The 22,005-nt window shown below is 62.3% G+C and overlaps 3 pseudogenes; all 3 read left to right on the forward strand.

The window, feature by feature from the left end:
- Positions 1–769: 769 nt before the first annotated feature.
- Positions 770–888, forward strand: LOC142861718 (uncharacterized; annotated as a pseudogene).
- A 3,837-nt stretch (positions 889–4,725) lies between these two features.
- Positions 4,726–4,844, forward strand: LOC142861719 (uncharacterized; annotated as a pseudogene).
- Positions 4,845–8,680: 3,836 nt separating this feature from the next.
- On the forward strand, positions 8,681–8,799 carry LOC142861712 (uncharacterized; annotated as a pseudogene).
- The last annotated feature ends 13,206 nt before the right edge of the window (positions 8,800–22,005 follow it).

Raw genomic sequence — 22,005 nt, forward strand, 5'->3', positions numbered from 1 at the left:
TCCACACGCCAGGGTGGTTGGGGTCCAATGCAGCCCCGGCCAGGCCCAGGCCCCTTGGACTGGGCCACAGGAGGACACAGAGGAGGGTCCCGGCCCCCACGGTAGCGGTGCGGGCAGTTCTCCAAGGGCTTGGGTGTTTTCCAGAGGGAGGAGATGGAGGGGACTGATTTCTTCAGCGCCCCACAGACCACGCCACCCCACCCCACCCATGGGACACATCCCGAGAGAGAGAGAGACGCCCCATACACTGGCTCCCCTCCCCCGTGCGCTGTGCCCCAGCCCTGGCCCGGGGGAATAGGCGGCCGCGGGGCCACAGGGTGGGGGGCACAGCTGAAAGGGGTTGTGGGGGAGGGCGGCCCCTGGCTGGGGTCAAAGGGCGAGCGCCCCGCCCCGCCCACCCGCCCGTGCGCAGTCAGCGGCCCCGGAGGCGCGCTGGGGGTGGGGGGCGGGGAGGTGAAGGAGGCCAGGCGAGGAGAGGAGGGGGGCTGGAAGGTCTCCACCTTGGCGGGTCCAGCCGTGGAGGCGCATCTTGTGTGAGTGTGAGTGAGTGAGTGAGTGTGAGTGTGAGTGTGTGTGTATAGAGAGACAGCCCCCAACCCCGGCCCGCCGCTCCCTGCCCGCCCCGCCTGTCACCCCGTCCCTCGGAGCCCACGGGACCCGGCCGGCGAACTCAACAGGCCCGGCCCGGCGCGGGGCCTGGGGCGGGAGGAGGCGGCGGGGAAGCGCAGAGAGGCTCGGCTTCTCGAGCGGGGCAGGGGCGCCCTCCGCCGTCCAGGACCACACCACCCCGAACGCGCCCGATCCCGTCTGGTCTCGGAAGCTAAGCAGGGTCGGGCCTGGTTAGAACTTGGATGGGAGACCGCCCGGGAATACCGGGTGCCGTAGGCTTCTTCTTCTTTTTTTTTTTTTTTTTGCCTCTGGTTCTGTCGCGTTTCTGGGAGTGCGGGGGCGGCCCGGGGTGGGGGTGACCCCCACCCTCAGCGCCCGCCGCGGTGCCTGGCGCCCCAGCCCGCACCGTGGGGCCTCCTCTTGTCCCGAGCCGTGACACCGCCGCCACGCGGCAGCATGCGTGGCTTCTGGACAGTCAGGTCTCAGACCAAAGGTCTGCTCTGTGGGAGCCGACACGCTGGAGGAAACCTTGAGAGTCTGAGAGGGGAGGGAGTTCCAGAAGAAGGCCTGGATGTCATTTTGAGGGAGTATGTGACCAGAACTCGTCCCGTTGCTTTTGGGGTTCTATGGGCTACACGTAGGAATCTTTGGTGGTGGCACCTGATGTTCGGGCATCCGGAGTCACACCCAGACCTGCTCCACAGGCCTCCTTTTACTTTTCTCTTCGGATTCATTTTTTTTTTTTTTTTTTTGAGACAGAGTCTCGGTTTGTTGCCCAGGCTAGAGTGAGTGCCGTGGCGTCAGCCTAGCTCACAGCAACTTCAAACTCCTGGGCTCGAGTGATCCTTCTGCCTCAGCCTCCCGGGTAGCTGGGACTGCAGGCATGCGCCACCATGCCCCGCTAATTTTTTATATATATATCAGTTGGCCAATTAATTTCTTTCTATTTATAGTAGAGACGGGGTCTCGCTCTTGCTCAGGCTGGTTTTGAACTCCTGACCTTGAGCAATCCGCCCGCCTCGGCCTCCCAAGAGCTAGGATTACAGGCGTGAGCCACAGCGCCCGGCCGGATTCATTATTTTTAAAAAGTGTCTCTTATCTCTATTATTGCATTTTCTTTTCTCTCTCTTTTCAAGCAGATGATGGGAGTCCAAGTTTTAAGGTGACATGTGTTGCCCGTGCCCCCCTCCCCCCCCCCGTGTTCTTATTCATTTACCTCTCATGTTGCTCCAGCATATTGTGGGGGCACCAATGTTAAGGTCGGGTGCGTTGCCCTCTCCCAGCCTCCCCCCTCGGGTCAGAGCTTCAAGTGCGCCCATCCCCCAGTCGGTGCGCACCCACCCCATTCCTAATGGATGTGTATGCCCATCCCCTCCCCCCACCCGCCCGACACCCACCCGAAGAAGGTGATTCCTCTGTGTCCACTTAGGTGTCCATCGGTTCGTACCCATTTGCTGGTGAGCGCGAGCACGTGGTGCTCGTGTGTCCATTCTTGGGATACTTGGCTTACTGGAACGGGTTCCAGCTCTGGCCAGGAGAACCACGAGAGGTGCCCCCTCACCGCTGCTCCTCATAGCCGAATAGCACTCCGTGGTGTCCACGCGCCACATTTTATTTACCCACTCGTGGGTCGATGGGCACTCGGGTGGCTTCCAGGTCTTTGCGATTGTGACTTGTGCCCTGACTCTAACCCTAACCCTTACCCAGCCCGTCTCCTCCACGGCCCCTGCCTGACTGACTCCTTCCCGCCCGGCCTGTCACCTGTCACCGTCCTCTGCCCCTGCCTGACACGCTCCTCCCCGCCCGGGCCGTCACCGTCCTCGGCCCCTGCCTGACGGGGCTCCTCCGTCGCCTGGGCCTTCCAAGGGCTTGGTGTGGACGCTGGTTCCAGGACGCCCTCCCAGGAACCCGGTAGCAGGGCGGCCGCAGCGTCTCGCGCAACCCAACCGTCCGCCGGCTGGCCGCCGTGGCTAAGTGGCCTGCGGGGGACGTGCTCCCGCTGTGCCGTGGGGGCCCAGCCTGGTGTCTTCTCTGAGGCCCCACGGCTGCCGCTCCCCGCAAGGGGATAGCCGCGGAGGTGGGGACCGCCTCCTCGTGGGGACGTACACCCAGCTCTCCACGTCGGATTCCGGGGCTCTCTGTCCTGCCAGAAGGCCCAGCTGGCCTGCGGGTCCTTAGAGTGGCAAAAACATCCGAAAACTGAGATTGAGGGTCCGGTGGGTGTCTGCACTTTTGTGCTGGGCACCCCAGGGAGGCCCGGGGGCTGGCTGGACAATGCGGTCTGCTGGGCTGGGGGGGGTTTGGAGGAGCAACTGATGCCCTTTGCACTTTGGGTAGCAAGTGTCTGAGGTGTCTCTGGGCCCTGTGCCATGTGGGGGCGGGGGCGGGGGCGGGGTGGGAGGAGGAGGAGGAGGAGGAGGAGGAGGAGGTGGGAAGGGCCGTGGCCTGCAGTCGTGTTCCCCGGGGTGGCACAGCATGTGGCTTCTTCCACAGGCTGCTTGGCCTGGGCTCCCTGCACCTGGGCCTTTGGAGGACTGGCCCTGTGCTTGCCAACACTTCCTGCAGGGACCCAGAGCTGGGAGGTTGCATCTCTCAGCCCTGGGTCGGGCAGAGCCCCAGCGGGCCATGCCCACAACCTCTCTCAGCACGGGTCCCCCAGAAGGCTCCTTTGGGACCAGGATTCTCTTGCGGGTGACTCTTTAAGGTCTGGCCCCTGGATGGAGGGGCACCAGGAGTAGAGGAGCAGGAAGGGGAAGGGGGTGGCCATGCGAGGGGACACTTTGAGGCCAAGTCCCAGCTTCAGCCTGATCCTCCTGGGAACCCCGGGGTGGACATCACACCTCCTGGTTGCCCCGCTCTGAGACAAGGAGCCGGGCTTCGCATTCCCACAGCAGCCAGTCGTGGGCTGAGGACACCTGGGGCGTTGGGAACTCCCTGGCTTCTCCTTGGATTAACATCTGGAGCTGCTTGTGAATTGTGCCGCCACACACACCCGAGTGCAGGTGTCTTCTGCACAGACTGCGGGCCTCGCTCTTCTGAATGCCGCTAGCTCGCCACCCACCCACGGGAGAACCTGGTCAGGGTACTTTCTCTCAGGGGCAGACTCTCATCCGGGCGGGGGGCTACCGGTGTCTCTGTTTGCTCCTTTCTTTCTTCCATTTCGGGAAAGGCTTCCTTACTGGGTGTGGAAATCTCCTATGCCTTTCCTCGCCTATTCTGTCGGCTCTAAAATTCTCTTTCGGTTGCCACCCTCACAGATGGATTAGGAAACTCTTTGCGGTGCACTCATTAGTGAAATGACCTCAATGACGCTGGAATCCAATATCTAATCGCCGATTTTTAGCGAGTCCACACGCCAGGGTGGTTGGGGTCCAATGCAGCCCCGGCCAGGCCCAGGCCCCTTGGACTGGGCCACAGGAGGACACAGAGGAGGGTCCCGGCCCCCACGGTAGCGGTGCGGGCAGTTCTCCAAGGGCTTGGGTGTTTTCCAGAGGGAGGAGATGGAGGGGACTGATTTCTTCAGCGCCCCACAGACCACGCCACCCCACCCCACCCATGGGACACATCCCGAGAGAGAGAGAGACGCCCCATACACTGGCTCCCCTCCCCCGTGCGCTGTGCCCCAGCCCTGGCCCGGGGGAATAGGCGGCCGCGGGGCCACAGGGTGGGGGGCACAGCTGAAAGGGGTTGTGGGGGAGGGCGGCCCCTGGCTGGGGTCAAAGGGCGAGCGCCCCGCCCCGCCCACCCGCCCGTGCGCAGTCAGCGGCCCCGGAGGCGCGCTGGGGGTGGGGGGCGGGGAGGTGAAGGAGGCCAGGCGAGGAGAGGAGGGGGGCTGGAAGGTCTCCACCTTGGCGGGTCCAGCCGTGGAGGCGCATCTTGTGTGAGTGTGAGTGAGTGAGTGAGTGTGAGTGTGAGTGTGTGTGTATAGAGAGACAGCCCCCAACCCCGGCCCGCCGCTCCCTGCCCGCCCCGCCTGTCACCCCGTCCCTCGGAGCCCACGGGACCTGGCCGGCGAACTCAACAGGCCCGGCCCGGCGCGGGGCCTGGGGCGGGAGGAGGCGGCGGGGAAGCGCAGAGAGGCTCGGCTTCTCGAGCGGGGCAGGGGCGCCCTCCGCCGTCCAGGACCACACCACCCCGAACGCGCCCGATCCCGTCTGGTCTCGGAAGCTAAGCAGGGTCGGGCCTGGTTAGAACTTGGATGGGAGACCGCCCGGGAATACCGGGTGCCGTAGGCTTCTTCTTCTTTTTTTTTTTTTTTTTGCCTCTGGTTCTGTCGCGTTTCTGGGAGTGCGGGGGCGGCCCGGGGTGGGGGTGACCCCCACCCTCAGCGCCCGCCGCGGTGCCTGGCGCCCCAGCCCGCACCGTGGGGCCTCCTCTTGTCCCGAGCCGTGACACCGCCGCCACGCGGCAGCATGCGTGGCTTCTGGACAGTCAGGTCTCAGACCAAAGGTCTGCTCTGTGGGAGCCGACACGCTGGAGGAAACCTTGAGAGTCTGAGAGGGGAGGGAGTTCCAGAAGAAGGCCTGGATGTCATTTTGAGGGAGTATGTGACCAGAACTCGTCCCGTTGCTTTTGGGGTTCTATGGGCTACACGTAGGAATCTTTGGTGGTGGCACCTGATGTTCGGGCATCCGGAGTCACACCCAGACCTGCTCCACAGGCCTCCTTTTACTTTTCTCTTCGGATTCATTTTTTTTTTTTTTTTTTTGAGACAGAGTCTCGGTTTGTTGCCCAGGCTAGAGTGAGTGCCGTGGCGTCAGCCTAGCTCACAGCAACTTCAAACTCCTGGGCTCGAGTGATCCTTCTGCCTCAGCCTCCCGGGTAGCTGGGACTGCAGGCATGCGCCACCATGCCCCGCTAATTTTTTATATATATATCAGTTGGCCAATTAATTTCTTTCTATTTATAGTAGAGACGGGGTCTCGCTCTTGCTCAGGCTGGTTTTGAACTCCTGACCTTGAGCAATCCGCCCGCCTCGGCCTCCCAAGAGCTAGGATTACAGGCGTGAGCCACAGCGCCCGGCCGGATTCATTATTTTTAAAAAGTGTCTCTTATCTCTATTATTGCATTTTCTTTTCTCTCTCTTTTCAAGCAGATGATGGGAGTCCAAGTTTTAAGGTGACATGTGTTGCCCGTGCCCCCCTCCCCCCCCCGTGTTCTTATTCATTTACCTCTCATGTTGCTCCAGCATATTGTGGGGGCACCAATGTTAAGGTCGGGTGCGTTGCCCTCTCCCAGCCTCCCCCCTCGGGTCAGAGCTTCAAGTGCGCCCATCCCCCAGTCGGTGCGCACCCACCCCATTCCTAATGGATGTGTATGCCCATCCCCTCCCCCCACCCGCCCGACACCCACCCGAAGAAGGTGATTCCTCTGTGTCCACTTAGGTGTCCATCGGTTCGTACCCATTTGCTGGTGAGCGCGAGCACGTGGTGCTCGTGTGTCCATTCTTGGGATACTTGGCTTACTGGAACGGGTTCCAGCTCTGGCCAGGAGAACCACGAGAGGTGCCCCCTCACCGCTGCTCCTCATAGCCGAATAGCACTCCGTGGTGTCCACGCGCCACATTTTATTTACCCACTCGTGGGTCGATGGGCACTCGGGTGGCTTCCAGGTCTTTGCGATTGTGACTTGTGCCCTGACTCTAACCCTAACCCTTACCCAGCCCGTCTCCTCCACGGCCCCTGCCTGACTGACTCCTTCCCGCCCGGCCTGTCACCTGTCACCGTCCTCTGCCCCTGCCTGACACGCTCCTCCCCGCCCGGGCCGTCACCGTCCTCGGCCCCTGCCTGACGGGGCTCCTCCGTCGCCTGGGCCTTCCAAGGGCTTGGTGTGGACGCTGGTTCCAGGACGCCCTCCCAGGAACCCGGTAGCAGGGCGGCCGCAGCGTCTCGCGCAACCCAACCGTCCGCCGGCTGGCCGCCGTGGCTAAGTGGCCTGCGGGGGACGTGCTCCCGCTGTGCCGTGGGGGCCCAGCCTGGTGTCTTCTCTGAGGCCCCACGGCTGCCGCTCCCCGCAAGGGGATAGCCGCGGAGGTGGGGACCGCCTCCTCGTGGGGACGTACACCCAGCTCTCCACGTCGGATTCCGGGGCTCTCTGTCCTGCCAGAAGGCCCAGCTGGCCTGCGGGTCCTTAGAGTGGCAAAAACATCCGAAAACTGAGATTGAGGGTCCGGTGGGTGTCTGCACTTTTGTGCTGGGCACCCCAGGGAGGCCCGGGGGCTGGCTGGACAATGCGGTCTGCTGGGCTGGGGGGGGTTTGGAGGAGCAACTGATGCCCTTTGCACTTTGGGTAGCAAGTGTCTGAGGTGTCTCTGGGCCCTGTGCCATGTGGGGGCGGGGGCGGGGGCGGGGTGGGAGGAGGAGGAGGAGGAGGAGGAGGAGGAGGTGGGAAGGGCCGTGGCCTGCAGTCGTGTTCCCCGGGGTGGCACAGCATGTGGCTTCTTCCACAGGCTGCTTGGCCTGGGCTCCCTGCACCTGGGCCTTTGGAGGACTGGCCCTGTGCTTGCCAACACTTCCTGCAGGGACCCAGAGCTGGGAGGTTGCATCTCTCAGCCCTGGGTCGGGCAGAGCCCCAGCGGGCCATGCCCACAACCTCTCTCAGCACGGGTCCCCCAGAAGGCTCCTTTGGGACCAGGATTCTCTTGCGGGTGACTCTTTAAGGTCTGGCCCCTGGATGGAGGGGCACCAGGAGTAGAGGAGCAGGAAGGGGAAGGGGGTGGCCATGCGAGGGGACACTTTGAGGCCAAGTCCCAGCTTCAGCCTGATCCTCCTGGGAACCCCGGGGTGGACATCACACCTCCTGGTTGCCCCGCTCTGAGACAAGGAGCCGGGCTTCGCATTCCCACAGCAGCCAGTCGTGGGCTGAGGACACCTGGGGCGTTGGGAACTCCCTGGCTTCTCCTTGGATTAACATCTGGAGCTGCTTGTGAATTGTGCCGCCACACACACCCGAGTGCAGGTGTCTTCTGCACAGACTGCGGGCCTCGCTCTTCTGAATGCCGCTAGCTCGCCACCCACCCACGGGAGAACCTGGTCAGGGTACTTTCTCTCAGGGGCAGACTCTCATCCGGGCGGGGGGCTACCGGTGTCTCTGTTTGCTCCTTTCTTTCTTCCATTTCGGGAAAGGCTTCCTTACTGGGTGTGGAAATCTCCTATGCCTTTCCTCGCCTATTCTGTCGGCTCTAAAATTCTCTTTCGGTTGCCACCCTCACAGATGGATTAGGAAACTCTTTGCGGTGCACTCATTAGTGAAATGACCTCAATGACGCTGGAATCCAATATCTAATCGCCGATTTTTAGCGAGTCCACACGCCAGGGTGGTTGGGGTCCAATGCAGCCCCGGCCAGGCCCAGGCCCCTTGGACTGGGCCACAGGAGGACACAGAGGAGGGTCCCGGCCCCCACGGTAGCGGTGCGGGCAGTTCTCCAAGGGCTTGGGTGTTTTCCAGAGGGAGGAGATGGAGGGGACTGATTTCTTCAGCGCCCCACAGACCACGCCACCCCACCCCACCCATGGGACACATCCCGAGAGAGAGAGAGACGCCCCATACACTGGCTCCCCTCCCCCGTGCGCTGTGCCCCAGCCCTGGCCCGGGGGAATAGGCGGCCGCGGGGCCACAGGGTGGGGGGCACAGCTGAAAGGGGTTGTGGGGGAGGGCGGCCCCTGGCTGGGGTCAAAGGGCGAGCGCCCCGCCCCGCCCACCCGCCCGTGCGCAGTCAGCGGCCCCGGAGGCGCGCTGGGGGTGGGGGGCGGGGAGGTGAAGGAGGCCAGGCGAGGAGAGGAGGGGGGCTGGAAGGTCTCCACCTTGGCGGGTCCAGCCGTGGAGGCGCATCTTGTGTGAGTGTGAGTGAGTGAGTGAGTGTGAGTGTGAGTGTGTGTGTATAGAGAGACAGCCCCCAACCCCGGCCCGCCGCTCCCTGCCCGCCCCGCCTGTCACCCCGTCCCTCGGAGCCCACGGGACCCGGCCGGCGAACTCAACAGGCCCGGCCCGGCGCGGGGCCTGGGGCGGGAGGAGGCGGCGGGGAAGCGCAGAGAGGCTCGGCTTCTCGAGCGGGGCAGGGGCGCCCTCCGCCGTCCACGACCACACCACCCCGAACGCGCCCGATCCCGTCTGGTCTCGGAAGCTAAGCAGGGTCGGGCCTGGTTAGAACTTGGATGGGAGACCGCCCGGGAATACCGGGTGCCGTAGGCTTCTTCTTTTTTTTTTTTTTTTTTGCCTCTGGTTCTGTCGCGTTTCTGGGAGTGCGGGGGCGGCCCGGGGTGGGGGTGACCCCCACCCTCAGCGCCCGCCGCGGTGCCTGGCGCCCCAGCCCGCACCGTGGGGCCTCCTCTTGTCCCGAGCCGTGACACCGCCGCCACGCGGCAGCATGCGTGGCTTCTGGACAGTCAGGTCTCAGACCAAAGGTCTGCTCTGTGGGAGCCGACACGCTGGAGGAAACCTTGAGAGTCTGAGAGGGGAGGGAGTTCCAGAAGAAGGCCTGGATGTCATTTTGAGGGAGTATGTGACCAGAACTCGTCCCGTTGCTTTTGGGGTTCTATGGGCTACACGTAGGAATCTTTGGTGGTGGCACCTGATGTTCGGGCATCCGGAGTCACACCCAGACCTGCTCCACAGGCCTCCTTTTACTTTTCTCTTCGGATTCATTTTTTTTTTTTTTTTTTTGAGACAGAGTCTCGGTTTGTTGCCCAGGCTAGAGTGAGTGCCGTGGCGTCAGCCTAGCTCACAGCAACTTCAAACTCCTGGGCTCGAGTGATCCTTCTGCCTCAGCCTCCCGGGTAGCTGGGACTGCAGGCATGCGCCACCATGCCCCGCTAATTTTTTATATATATATCAGTTGGCCAATTAATTTCTTTCTATTTATAGTAGAGACGGGGTCTCGCTCTTGCTCAGGCTGGTTTTGAACTCCTGACCTTGAGCAATCCGCCCGCCTCGGCCTCCCAAGAGCTAGGATTACAGGCGTGAGCCACAGCGCCCGGCCGGATTCATTATTTTTAAAAAGTGTCTCTTATCTCTATTATTGCATTTTCTTTTCTCTCTCTTTTCAAGCAGATGATGGGAGTCCAAGTTTTAAGGTGACATGTGTTGCCCGTGCCCCCCTCCCCCCCGTGTTCTTATTCATTTACCTCTCATGTTGCTCCAGCATATTGTGGGGGCACCAATGTTAAGGTCGGGTGCGTTGCCCTCTCCCAGCCTCCCCCCTCGGGTCAGAGCTTCAAGTGCGCCCATCCCCCAGTCGGTGCGCACCCACCCCATTCCTAATGGATGTGTATGCCCATCCCCTCCCCCCACCCGCCCGACACCCACCCGAAGAAGGTGATTCCTCTGTGTCCACTTAGGTGTCCATCGGTTCGTACCCATTTGCTGGTGAGCGCGAGCACGTGGTGCTCGTGTGTCCATTCTTGGGATACTTGGCTTACTGGAACGGGTTCCAGCTCTGGCCAGGAGAACCACGAGAGGTGCCCCCTCACCGCTGCTCCTCATAGCCGAATAGCACTCCGTGGTGTCCACGCGCCACATTTTATTTACCCACTCGTGGGTCGATGGGCACTCGGGTGGCTTCCAGGTCTTTGCGATTGTGACTTGTGCCCTGACTCTAACCCTAACCCTTACCCAGCCCGTCTCCTCCACGGCCCCTGCCTGACTGACTCCTTCCCGCCCGGCCTGTCACCTGTCACCGTCCTCGGCCCCTGCCTGACGGGGCTCCTCCGTCGCCTGGGCCTTCCAAGGGCTTGGTGTGGACGCTGGTTCCAGGACGCCCTCCCAGGAACCCGGTAGCAGGGCGGCCGCAGCGTCTCGCGCAACCCAACCGTCCGTCGGCTGGCCGCTGTGGCTAAGTGGCCTGCGGGGGACGTGCTCCCGCTGTGCCGTGCGGGCCCAGCCTGGTGTCTTCTCTGAGGCCCCGCGGCTGCCGCTCCCCGCAAGGGGATAGCCGCGGAGGTGGGGACCGCCTCCTCATGGGGACGTACACCCAGCTCTCCACGTCGGATTCCGGGGCTCTCTGTCCTGCCAGAAGGCCCAGCTGGCCTGCGGGTTCTTAGAGTGGCAAAAACATCCGAAAACTGAGATGGAGGGTCCGGTGGGTGTCTGCACTTTTGCAGGGAGGCCCGGGGGCTGGCTGGACAACGCGGTCTGCTGGGCGGGGGGGTTTGGAGGAGCAACTGATGTCCTTTGCACTTTGGGTAGCAAGTGTCTGAGGTGTCTCTGATCCCTGCACCATGTCGGGGGGGGAGGGGGGCAGGAGGAGGAGGAGGAGGAGGAGGAGGAAGAAGAGGAGGAGGAAGGGGGGGGCCGTGACCTGCAGTCGTGTTCCCGGGGTGGCACGGCATGTGGCTTCTTCCACGGGATGCTTGGCCTGGGCTCCCTGCACCTGGGCCTTTGGAGGACTGGCCCTGTGCTTGCCAACACTTCCTGCAGGGACCCAGAGCTGGGAGGTTGCATCTCTCAGCCCTGGGTCGGGCAGAGTCCCAGCGGGCCATGCCCACAACCTCTCTCAGCACGGGTCCCCCAGAAGGCTCCTTTGGGACCAGGATTCTCTTGCGGGTGACTCTTTAAGGTCTGGCCCCTGGATGGAGGGGCACCAGGACTAGAGGTGCAGGAAGGGGAAGGGGGTGGCCATGCGAGGGGACACTTTCAGGCCAAGTCCCAGCTTCAGCCTCATCCTCCTGGGAGCCCCGGGGTGGACATCACACCTCCTGGTTGTCCCGCTCTGAGACAAGGAGCCGGGCTTCGCATTCCCACAGCAGCCAGTCGTGGGCTGAGGACACCTGGGGCGTTGGGAACTCCCTGGCTTCTCCTTGGTTTAACATCTGGAGCTGCTTGGGAATTGTGCCGCCACACACACCCGAGTGCAGGTGTCTTCTGCACAGACTGCGGGCCTCGCTCTTCTGAATGCCGCTAGCTCGCCACCCACCCACGGGAGAACCTGGTCAGGGTACTTTCTCTCAGGGGCAGACTCTGATCCGGGCGGGCTACCGGTGTCTCTGTTTGCTCCTTTCTTTCTTCCATTTCGGGAAAGGCTTCCTTACTGGGTGTGGAAATCTCCTATGCCTTTCCTCGCCTATTCTGTCAGCTTTCAAATTCTCTTTCAGGCCGGGCGCGGTGGCTCAAGCCTGTAATCCTAGCTCTCTGGGAGGCCGAGTCGGGCGGATTGCTCGAGGTCATGAGTTCGAAACCAGCCTGAGCAAGAGCCAGACCCGGTCTCTACTGTAAATAGAAAGAAATTAATTGGCCAACTAATATATATAGGAAAATGAGCCAGGCATGGTGGCGCATGCCTGTAGTCCCAGCTACTTGGGAGGCTGAGGCAGAAGGATTGCTTGAGCCCAGGAGTTTGAGGTTGCTGTGAGCTAGGCTAACGCCACGGCACTCACTCTAGCCTAGGCAACAAAGCGAGACTCTGTCTCAAAAAAAAAAAAAAAAATTCTCTTTCAGTTGCCACCCTCACAGATGGATTAGGAAACTCTTTCCGGTGCACTCATTAGTGAAATGACCTCAATGAAGCTGGAATCCAATATCTAATCGCCCATTTTTGGCGAGTCCACACGCCAGGGTGGTTGGGGTCCAATGCAGCCCCGGCCAGGCCTAGGCCCCTTGGACTGGGCCACAGGAGGAGACAGAGGAGGGTCCCGGCCCCCAAGGTAGCGGTGCGGGCAGTTCCCCAAGGGCTTGGGCGTTTTCCAGAGGTAGGAGATGGAGGGGACTGATTTCTTCAGCGCCCCACAGACCAAGCCACCCCACCCCACCCATGGGACACATCCCGAGAGAGAGACACGCCCCATACACTGGCTCCCCTCCCCCATGCGCTGTGCCCCAGCCCTGACCCGGGGGAATAGGCGGCCGCCCACCCACAGGGCGGGGGGCACAGCTGAAAGGGGTTGTGGGGGAGGGCGGCCCCTGGCTGGGGTCAAAGGGCGAGCGCCCCGCGCGTGCGCAGTCCTTGGCGGCGGCGGCGGCGGTGGGGGTGGGGGGCGGGGAGGTGAAGGAGGCCAGGCGAGGAGAGGAGGGGGGCTGGAAGGACTCCACCTTGGCGGGTCCAGCCGTGGAGGCGCATCTTGTGTGAGTGTGAGTGAGTGAGTGAGTGAGTGTGAGTGTGTGTGTGTGGGTGCGTGTGTGGTGTCTGTGTGTCTGTGTGTGTAGAGAGACAGCCCCCCACCCCGGCCCGCCCCTCCCTGCCCGCCCGGCCCCGCCCGTCACCCCCCGTCCCTCGGAGCCCGCCGGACCCGACCCGGCCGGCAAACTCAACAGGCCCGGCCCCCGCGGGGCCTGGGGCGGGAGGAGGCGGCGGGGAAGCGCAGAGAGGCTCGGCTTCTTGAGCGGGGCAGGGGCGCCCTCCGCCGTCCACGGCCACACCACCCCGAACGCGCCCGATCTCGTCTGATCTCGGAAGCTAAGCAGGGTCGGGCCTGGGAATACCGGGTGCCGTAGGCTTCTTCTTTTTTTTTTTTGGCCTCTTGTTCTGTCCCCTTTCTGGGAGCGCCGCGGAGGCCCGGGCTGGGGGTCACCCCCACCCTCAGCGCCCGCCGCGGTGCCTGGCGCCCCAGCCCGCACCGTGGGGCCTCCTCTTGTCCCGAGCCGCGACACCGCCGCCACGGGGCAGCATGCGTGGCATCTGGACAACTGTCAGGTCTCAGACCAAAAGTCTGCTTTGTGGGAACCGACACGCTGGAGGAAACCTTGAGAGTCTGAGAGGGGAGGGAGTTGCAGAAGAAGGCCAGGATGTCATTTTGAGGGAGTATGTGACCAGAACTCGTCCCGTTGCTTTTGGGGTTCTATGGGCTACACGTAGGAATCTTTGGTGGTGGCACCTGATGTTGGGGGATCCGGAGTCACACCCAGACCTGCTCCACAGGCCTCCTTTTACTTTTCTCTTCGGATTCATTATTTTTAAAAAGTGTCTCTTATCTCTATTAGTGCATTTTCTTTTCTCTCTCTCTTCAAGCAGATGATGGCAGTCCAAGTATTAAGGTGACATGTGTTGCCCGTGCCCCCCTGTGTTCTTATTCATTTACCTCTCATGTGGTTCCAGCGTATTGTGGGGGCACCAAAGTTAAGGTCGGGTACATCGCCCTCTCCCCGCCTCCCCCCTCGGGTCAGAGCTTCAAGTGCGCCCATCCCCCAGTGGGTGCGCACCCACCCCATTCCTAATGGATGTGTATGCCCATCCCCTCCCCACGCCCACCCGACACCCACCCGATGAAGGTGATTCCTCTGTGTCCACTTAGGTGTCCATCGGTTCGTACCCATTTGCTGGTGAGCGCGAGCACGTGGTGCTCGTGTGTCCATTCTTGGGCTACCTGGCTTACTGGAACGGGTTCCAGCTCTGGCCAGGAGAACCACGAGAGGTGCCCTCTCAGCGCTGTTCCTCACAGCCGAATAGCACTCCGTGGTGTCCACGCGCCACATTTTATTTACGCACTCGTGGGTCGATGGGCACTCGGGTCGCTTCCAGGTCTTTGCGATTGTGACTTGTGCCCTGACTCTAACCCTAACCCTTACCCAGCCTGTCTCCTCCTCGGCCCCTGCCTGACTGACTACTTCCCGCCCGGCCTGTCACCTGTCACCGTCCTCGGCCCCTGCCTGACGGGGCTCCTCCGTCGCCTGGGCCTTCCAAGGGCTTGGTGTGGACGCTGGTTCCAGGACGCCCTCCCAGGAACCCGGTAGCAGGGCGGCCGCAGCGTCTCGCGCAACCCAACCGTCTGCCTGCCGCCCTCGCTAAGCAGCCTGCGGGGGACGTGCTCCCGCTGTGCCGCGGGGGCCCAGCCTGGTGTCTTCTCTGAGGCCCGGCAAGGGGAGAGCCGCGGAGGTGGGGACCGCCTCCTCATGGGGACGTACACCCAGCTCTCCACGTCGGATTCCGGGGCTCTCTGTCCTGCCCGAAGGCCCAGCTGGCCTGCGGGTCCTTAGAGTGGCAAAAACATCCGAAAACTGAGATTGAGGGTCCGGTGGGTGTCTGCACTTTGGCAGGGAGGCCCGGGGGCTGGCTGGACAACGCGGTCTGCTGGGCGGGGGGGTTTGGAGGAGCAACTGATGTCCTTTGCACTTTGGGTAGCAAGTGTCTGAGGTGTCTCTGATCCCTGCACCATGTCGGGGGGGGGGGAGGGGGGCAGGAGGAGGAGGAGGAGGAGGAAGAGGAGGAGGAAGGGGGGGGCCGTGACCTGCAGTCGTGTTCCCGGGGTGGCACGGCATGTGGCTTCTTCCACGGGATGCTTGGCCTGGGCTCCCTGCACCTGGGCCTTTGGAGGACTGGCCCTGTGCTTGCCAACACTTCCTGCAGGGACCCAGAGCTGGGAGGTTGCATCTCTCAGCCCTGGGTCGGGCAGAGTCCCAGCGGGCCATGCCCACAACCTCTCTCAGCACGGGTCCCCCAGAAGGCTCCTTTGGGACCAGGATTCTCTTGCGGGTGACTCTTTAAGGTCTGGCCCCTGGATGGAGGGGCACCAGGACTAGAGGTGCAGGAAGGGGAAGGGGGTGGCCATGCGAGGGGACACTTTCAGGCCAAGTCCCAGCTTCAGCCTGATCCTCCTGGGAGCCCCGGGGTGGACATCACACCTCCTGGTTGTCCCGCTCTGAGACAAGGAGCCGGGCTTCGCATTCCCACAGCAGCCAGTCGTGGGCTGAGGACACCTGGGGCGTTGGGAACTCCCTGGCTTTCCTTGGTTTAACATCTGGAGCTGCTTGGGAATTGTGCCGCCACACACACCCGAGTGCAGGTGTCTTCCGCACAGACTGCGGGCCTCGCTCTTCTGAATGCCGCTAGCTCGCCACCCACCCACGGGTGAACCTGGTCAGGGTACTTTCTCTCAGGGGCAGACTCTGATCCGGGCGGGCTACCGGTGTCTCTGTTTATTCCTTTCTTTCTTCCATTTCGGGAAAGGCTTCCTTACTGGGTGTGGAAATCTCCTATGCCTTTCCTCGCCTATTCTGTCAGCTTTCAAATTCTCTTTCAGGCCGGGCGCGGTGGCTCAAGCCTGTAATCCTAGCTCTCTGGGAGGCCGAGGCGGGCGGATTGCTCGAGGTCATGAGTTCGAAACCAGCCTGAGCAAGAGCCAGACCCGGTCTCTACTGTAAATAGAAAGAAATTAATTGGCCAACTAATATATATAGGAAAATGAGCCAGGCATGGTGGCGCATGCCTGTAGTCCCAGCTACTTGGGAGGCTGAGGCAGAAGGATTGCTTGAGCCCAGGAGTTTGAGGTTGCTGTGAGCTAGGCTAACGCCACGGCACTCACTCTAGCCTAGGCAACAAAGCGAGACCCTGTCTCAAAAAAAAAAAAAATTCTCTTTCAGTTGCCACCCTCACAGATGGATTAGGAAACTCTTTCCGGTGCACTCATTAGTGAAATGACCTCAATGAAGCTGGAATCCAATATCTAATCGCCGATTTTTGGCGAGTCCACACGCCAGGGTGGTCGGGGTCCAATGCAGCCCCGGCCAGGCCTAGGCCCCTTGGACTGGGCCACAGGAGGACACAGAGGAGGGTCCCGGCCCCCACGGTAGCGGTGCGGGCAGTTCCCCAAGGGCTTGGGCGTTTTCCAGAGGTAGGAGATGGAGGGGACTGATTTCTTCAGCGCCCCACAGACCAAGCCACCCCACCCCACCCATGGGACACATCCCGAGAGAGAGACACGCCCCATACACTGGCTCCCCTCCCCCATGCGCTGTGCCCCAGCCCTGACCCGGGGGAATAGGCGGCCGCCCACCCACAGGGCGGGGGGCACAGCTGAAAGGGGTTGTGGGGGAGGGTGGCCCCTGGCTGGGGTCAAAGGGCGAGCGCAACGCGCGTGCGCAGTCCTTGGCGGCGGCGGCGGCGGCGGTGGCGGCGGTGGCGGCGGCGGCGGCGGCGGCGGCGGCGGTGGCGGCGCTGGGGGTGGGGGGCAGGGAGGTGAAGGAGGCCAGGCGAGGAGAGGAGGGGGGCTGGAAGGGCTCCACCTTGGCGAGTCCAGCCGTGGAGGCGCATCTTGTGTGAGTGTGAGTGAGTGAGTGAGTGAGTGTGAGTGTGTGTGTGTGGGTGCGTGTGTGGTGTCTGTGTGTCTGTGTGTCTGTGTGTGTAGAGAGACAGCCCCCCACCCCGGCCCGCCCCTCCCTGCCCGCCCGGCCAAGCCCGTCACCCCCCGTCCCTCGGAGCCCGCCGGACCCGACCCGGCCGGCAAACTCAACAGGCCCGGCTCCCGCGGGGCCTGGGGCGGGAGGAGGCGGCGGGGAAGCGCAGAGAGGCTCGGCTTCTTGAGCGGGGCAGGGGCGCCCTCCGCCGTCCACGGCCACACCACCCCGAACGCGCCCCATCTCGTCTGATCTCGGAAGCTAAGCAGGGTCGGGCCTGGGAATACCGGGTGCCCTAGGCTTCTTGTTTTTTTTTTGGCCTCTTGTTCTGTCCCCTTTCTGGGAGCGCCGCGGAGGCCCGGCCTGGGGGTCACCCCCACCCTCAGCGCCTGCTGCGGTGCCTGGCGCCCCAGCCCGCACCGTGGGGCCTCCTCTTGTCCCGAGCCGCGACATCGCCGCCACACGGCAGCATGCGTGGCATCTGGACTGTCAGGTCTCAGACCAAAAGTCTGCTCTGTGGGAACCGACACGCTGGAGGAAACCTTGAGAGGCTGAGAGGGGAGGGAGTTGCAGAAGAAGGCCAGGATGTCATTTTGAGGGAGTATGTGACCAGAACTCGTCCCGTTGCGTTTGGGGTTCTATGGGCTACACGTAGGAATCTTTGGGGGTGGCACCTGATGTTGGGGGATCCGGAGTCACACCCAGACCTGCTCCACAGGCCTCCTTTTACTTTTCTCTTCGGATTCATTATTTTTAAAAAGTGTCTCTTATCTCTATTAGTGCATTTTCTTTTCTCTCTCTCTTCAAGCAGATGATGGGAGTCCAAGTATTAAGGTGACATGTGTTGCCCGTGCCCCCCTCCCCCCTGTGTTCTTATTCCTTTACCTCTCATGTGGTTCCAGCGTATTGTGGGGGCACCAATGTTAAGGTCGGGTACATCGCCCTCTCCCCGCCTCCCCCCTCGGGTCAGAGCTTCAAGTGCGCCCATCCCCCAGTGGGTGCGCACCCACCCCATTCCTAATGGATGTGTATGCCCATCCCCTCCCCACGCCCGCCCGACACCCACCCGATGAAGGTGAGTCCTCTGTGTCCACTTAGGTGTCCATCGGTTCGTACCAATTTGCCGGTGAGCGCGAGCACGTGGTGCTCGTGTGTCCATTCTTGGGATACTTGGCTTACTGGAACGGGTTCCAGCTCTGGCCAGGAGAACCACGAGAGGTGCCCTCTCACCGCTGTTCCTCATAGCCGAATAGCACTCCGTGGTGTCCACGCGCCACATTTTATTGACGCACTCGTGGGTGGATGGGCACTCGGGTCGCTTCCAGGTCTTTGCGATTGTGACTTGTGCCCTGACTCTAACCCTAACCCTTACCCAGCCCGTCTCCTCCTCGGCCCCTGCCTGACTGACTGACTCCTTCCCGCCCGGCCTGTCACCTGTCACCTGTCACCGTCCTGGGCCCCTTCCTGACGGGGCTCCTCCGTCGCCTGGGCCTTCCAAGGGCTTGGTGTGGACGCTGGTTCCAGGACGCCCTCCCAGGAACCCGGTAGCAGGGCGGCCGCAGCGTCTCGCGCAACCCAACCGTCCGCCTGCCGCCCTCGCTAAGCGGCCTGCGGGGGACGTGCTCCCGCTGTGCCGCGGGGGCCCAGCCTGGTGTCTTCTCTGAGGCCCCGTGGCTGCCACTCCCCTCAAGGGGAGAGCCGCGGAGGTGGGGACCGCCTCCTCATGGGGACGTACACCCAGCTCTCCACGTCGGATTCCGGGGCTCTCTGTCCTGCCAGAAGGCCCAGCTGGCCTGCGGGTCCTTAGAGTGGCAAAAACATCCATCTGAAAACTGAGATTGAGGGTCCGGTGGGTGTCTGCACTTTTGTGCTGGGCACCCCAGGGAGGCCCGGGGGCTGGCTGGACAACGCGGTCTGCTGGGCGGGGGGTTTGGAGGAGCAACTGATGCCCTTTGCACTTTGGGTAGCAAGTGTCTGAGGTGTCCCTGATCCCTGCACCATGTGGGGCGGGGGGCGGAGGAGGACGGGGGGGGGGGGGGGGCGTGACCTGCAGTCGTGTTCCCGGGGTGGCACGGCATGTGGCTTCTTCCACGGGATGCTTGGCCTGGGCTCCCTGCACCTGGGCCTTTGGAGGACTGGCCCTGTGCTTGCCAACACTTCCTGCAGGGACCCAGAGCTGGGAGGTTGCATCTCTCAGCCCTGGGTCGGGCAGAGTCCCAGCGGGCCATGCCCACAACCTCTCTCAGCACGGGTCCCCCAGAAGGCTCCTTTGGGACCAGGATTCTCTTGCCGGTGACTCTTTAAGGTCTGGCCCCTAGATGGAGGGGCACCCGGAGTAGAGGTGCAGGAAGGGGAAGGGGGTGGCCATGCGAGGGGACACTTTCAGGCCAAGTCCCAGCTTCAGCCTGATCCTCCTGGGAACCCCGGGGTGGACATCACACCTCCTGGTTGTCCCGCTCTGAGACAAGGAGCCGGGCTTCGCATTCCCACAGCAGCCAGTCGTGGGCTGAGGACACCTGGGGCGTTGGGAACTCCCTGGCTTCTCCTTGGTTTAACATCTGGAGCTGCTTGGGCATTGTGCCGCCACACACACCCGAGTGCAGGTGTCTTCTGCACAGACTGCGGGCCTCGCTCTTCTGAATGCCGCTAGCTCGCGACCCACCCACGGGTGAACCTGGTCAGGGTACTTTCTCTCAGGGGCAGGCTCGGATCCGGGCGGGCTACCGGTGTCTCTGTTTGCTCCTTTCTTTCTTCCATTTCGGGAAAGGCTTCCTTACTGGGTGTGGAAATCTCCTATGCCTTTCCTCGCCTATTCTGTCAGCTTTCAAATTCTCTTTCAGGCCGGGCGCGGTGGCTCAAGCCTGTAATCCTAGCTCTCTGGGAGGCCGAGGCGGGCGGATTGCTCGAGGTCAGGAGTTCGAAACCAGCCTGAGCAAGAGCCAGACCCGGTCTCTACTGTAAATAGAAAGAAATTAATTGGCCAACTAATATATATAGGAAAATGAGCCAGGCATGGTGGCGCATGCCTGTAGTCCCAGCTACTTGGGAGGCTGAGGCAGAAGGATTGCTTGAGCCCAGGAGTTTGAGGTTGCTGTGAGCTAGGCTAACACCACGGCACTCACTCTAGCCTAGGCAACAAAGCGAGACTCTGTCTGAAAAAAAAAAAAAAAAATTCTCTTTCAGTTGCCACCCTCACAGATGGATTAGGAAACTCTTTCCGGTGCACTCATTAGTGAAATGACCTCAATGAAGCTGGAATCCAATATCTAATCGCCGATTTTTGGCGAGTCCACACGCCAGGGGGGTTGGGGTCCAATGCAGCCCCGGCCAGGCCCAGGCCCCTTGGACTGGGCCACAGGAGGACACAGAGGAGGGTTCCGGCCCCCACGGTAGCGGTGCGGGCAGTTCCCCAAGGGCTTGGGCGTTTTCCAGAGGTAGGAGATGGAGGGGACTGATTTCTTCAGCGCCCCACAGACCAAGCCACCCCACCCCACCCATGGGACACATCCCGAGAGAGAGAGAGAGACGCCGCCGCATACACTGGCTCCCCTCCCCCATGCGCTGTGCCCCAGCCCTGACCCGGGGGAATAGGCGGCCGCCCACCCACAGGGCGGGGGGCACAGCTGAAAGGGGTTGTGGGGGAGGGCGGCCCCTGGCTGGGGTCAAAGGGCGAGCGCCTTGCGCGTGCGCAGTCATTGGCGGCGGCGGCGACTCGCTGGGGGTGGGGGGCGGGGAGGTGAAGGAGGCCAGGCGAGGAGAGGAGGGGGGCTGGAAGGTCTCCACCTTGGCGAGTCCAGCCGTGGAGGCGAATCTTGTGTGAGTGTGAGTGAGTGAGTGAGTGTGAGTGTGAGTTGTGTGTGTGTGTGTGTGTGTGTGTTGTCTGTGTGTCTGTGTGTCTGTTTGTGTAGAGAGACATCCCCCCCACCCCGGCCCGCCCCTCCCTGCCCGCCCCGCCCCGCTCGTCACCCCCGTACCTGGGAGCCCGCCGGACCCGGCCGGCAAACTCAACAGGCCCGGCCCCCCCCCCCCCCCCCGGGGCCTGGGGCGGGAGGAGGCGGCGGGGAAGCGCAGAGAGGCTCGGCTTCTTGAGCGGGGCAGGGGCGCCCTCCGCCGTCCACGGCCACACCACCCCGAACGCGCCCCATCTCGTCTGATCTCGGAAGCTAAGCAGGGTCGGGCCTGGGAATACCGGGTGCCCTAGGCTTCTTGTTTTATTTTGGCCTCTTGTTCTGTCCCCTTTCTGGGAGCGCCGCGGAGGCTCGGCCTGGGGGTCACCCCCACCCTCAGCGCCCGCCGCGGTGCCTGGCGCCCCAGCCCGCACCGTGGGGCCTCCTCTTGTCCCGAGCCGCGACATCGCCGCCACACGGCAGCATGCGTGGCATCTGGACTGTCAGGTCTCAGACCAAAAGTCTGCTCTGTGGGAACCGACACGCTGGAGGAAACCTTGAGAGGCTGAGAGGGGAGGGAGTTGCAGAAGAAGGCCAGGATGTCATTTTGAGGGAGTATGTGACCAGAACTCGTCCCGTTGCGTTTGGGGTTCTATGGGCTACACGTAGGAATCTTTGGGGGTGGCACCTGATGTTGGGGGATCCGGAGTCACACCCAGACCTGCTCCACAGGCCTCCTTTTACTTTTCTCTTCGGATTCATTATTTTTAAAAAGTGTCTCTTATCTCTATTAGTGCATTTTCTTTTCTCTCTCTCTTCAAGCAGATGATGGGAGTCCAAGTATTAAGGTGACATGTGTTGCCCGTGCCCCCCTCCCCCCTGTGTTCTTATTCCTTTACCTCTCATGTGGTTCCAGCGTATTGTGGGGGCACCAATGTTAAGGTCGGGTACATCGCCCTCTCCCCGCCTCCCCCCTCGGGTCAGAGCTTCAAGTGCGCCCATCCCCCAGTGGGTGCGCACCCACCCCATTCCTAATGGATGTGTATGCCCATCCCCTCCCCACGCCCGCCCGACACCCACCCGATGAAGGTGAGTCCTCTGTGTCCACTTAGGTGTCCATCGGTTCGTACCAATTTGCCGGTGAGCGCGAGCACGTGGTGCTCGTGTGTCCATTCTTGGGATACTTGGCTTACTGGAACGGGTTCCAGCTCTGGCCAGGAGAACCACGAGAGGTGCCCTCTCACCGCTGTTCCTCATAGCCGAATAGCACTCCGTGGTGTCCACGCGCCACATTTTATTGACGCACTCGTGGGTGGATGGGCACTCGGGTCGCTTCCAGGTCTTTGCGATTGTGACTTGTGCCCTGACTCTAACCCTAACCCTTACCCAGCCCGTCTCCTCCTCGGCCCCTGCCTGACTGACTGACTCCTTCCCGCCCGGCCTGTCACCTGTCACCTGTCACCGTCCTCGG

The sequence above is a fragment of the Microcebus murinus genome, chromosome 17 (assembly GCF_040939455.1).
Source record: "Microcebus murinus isolate Inina chromosome 17, M.murinus_Inina_mat1.0, whole genome shotgun sequence".
In the NCBI taxonomy this organism is placed as follows: Eukaryota; Metazoa; Chordata; class Mammalia; order Primates; family Cheirogaleidae; genus Microcebus; species Microcebus murinus.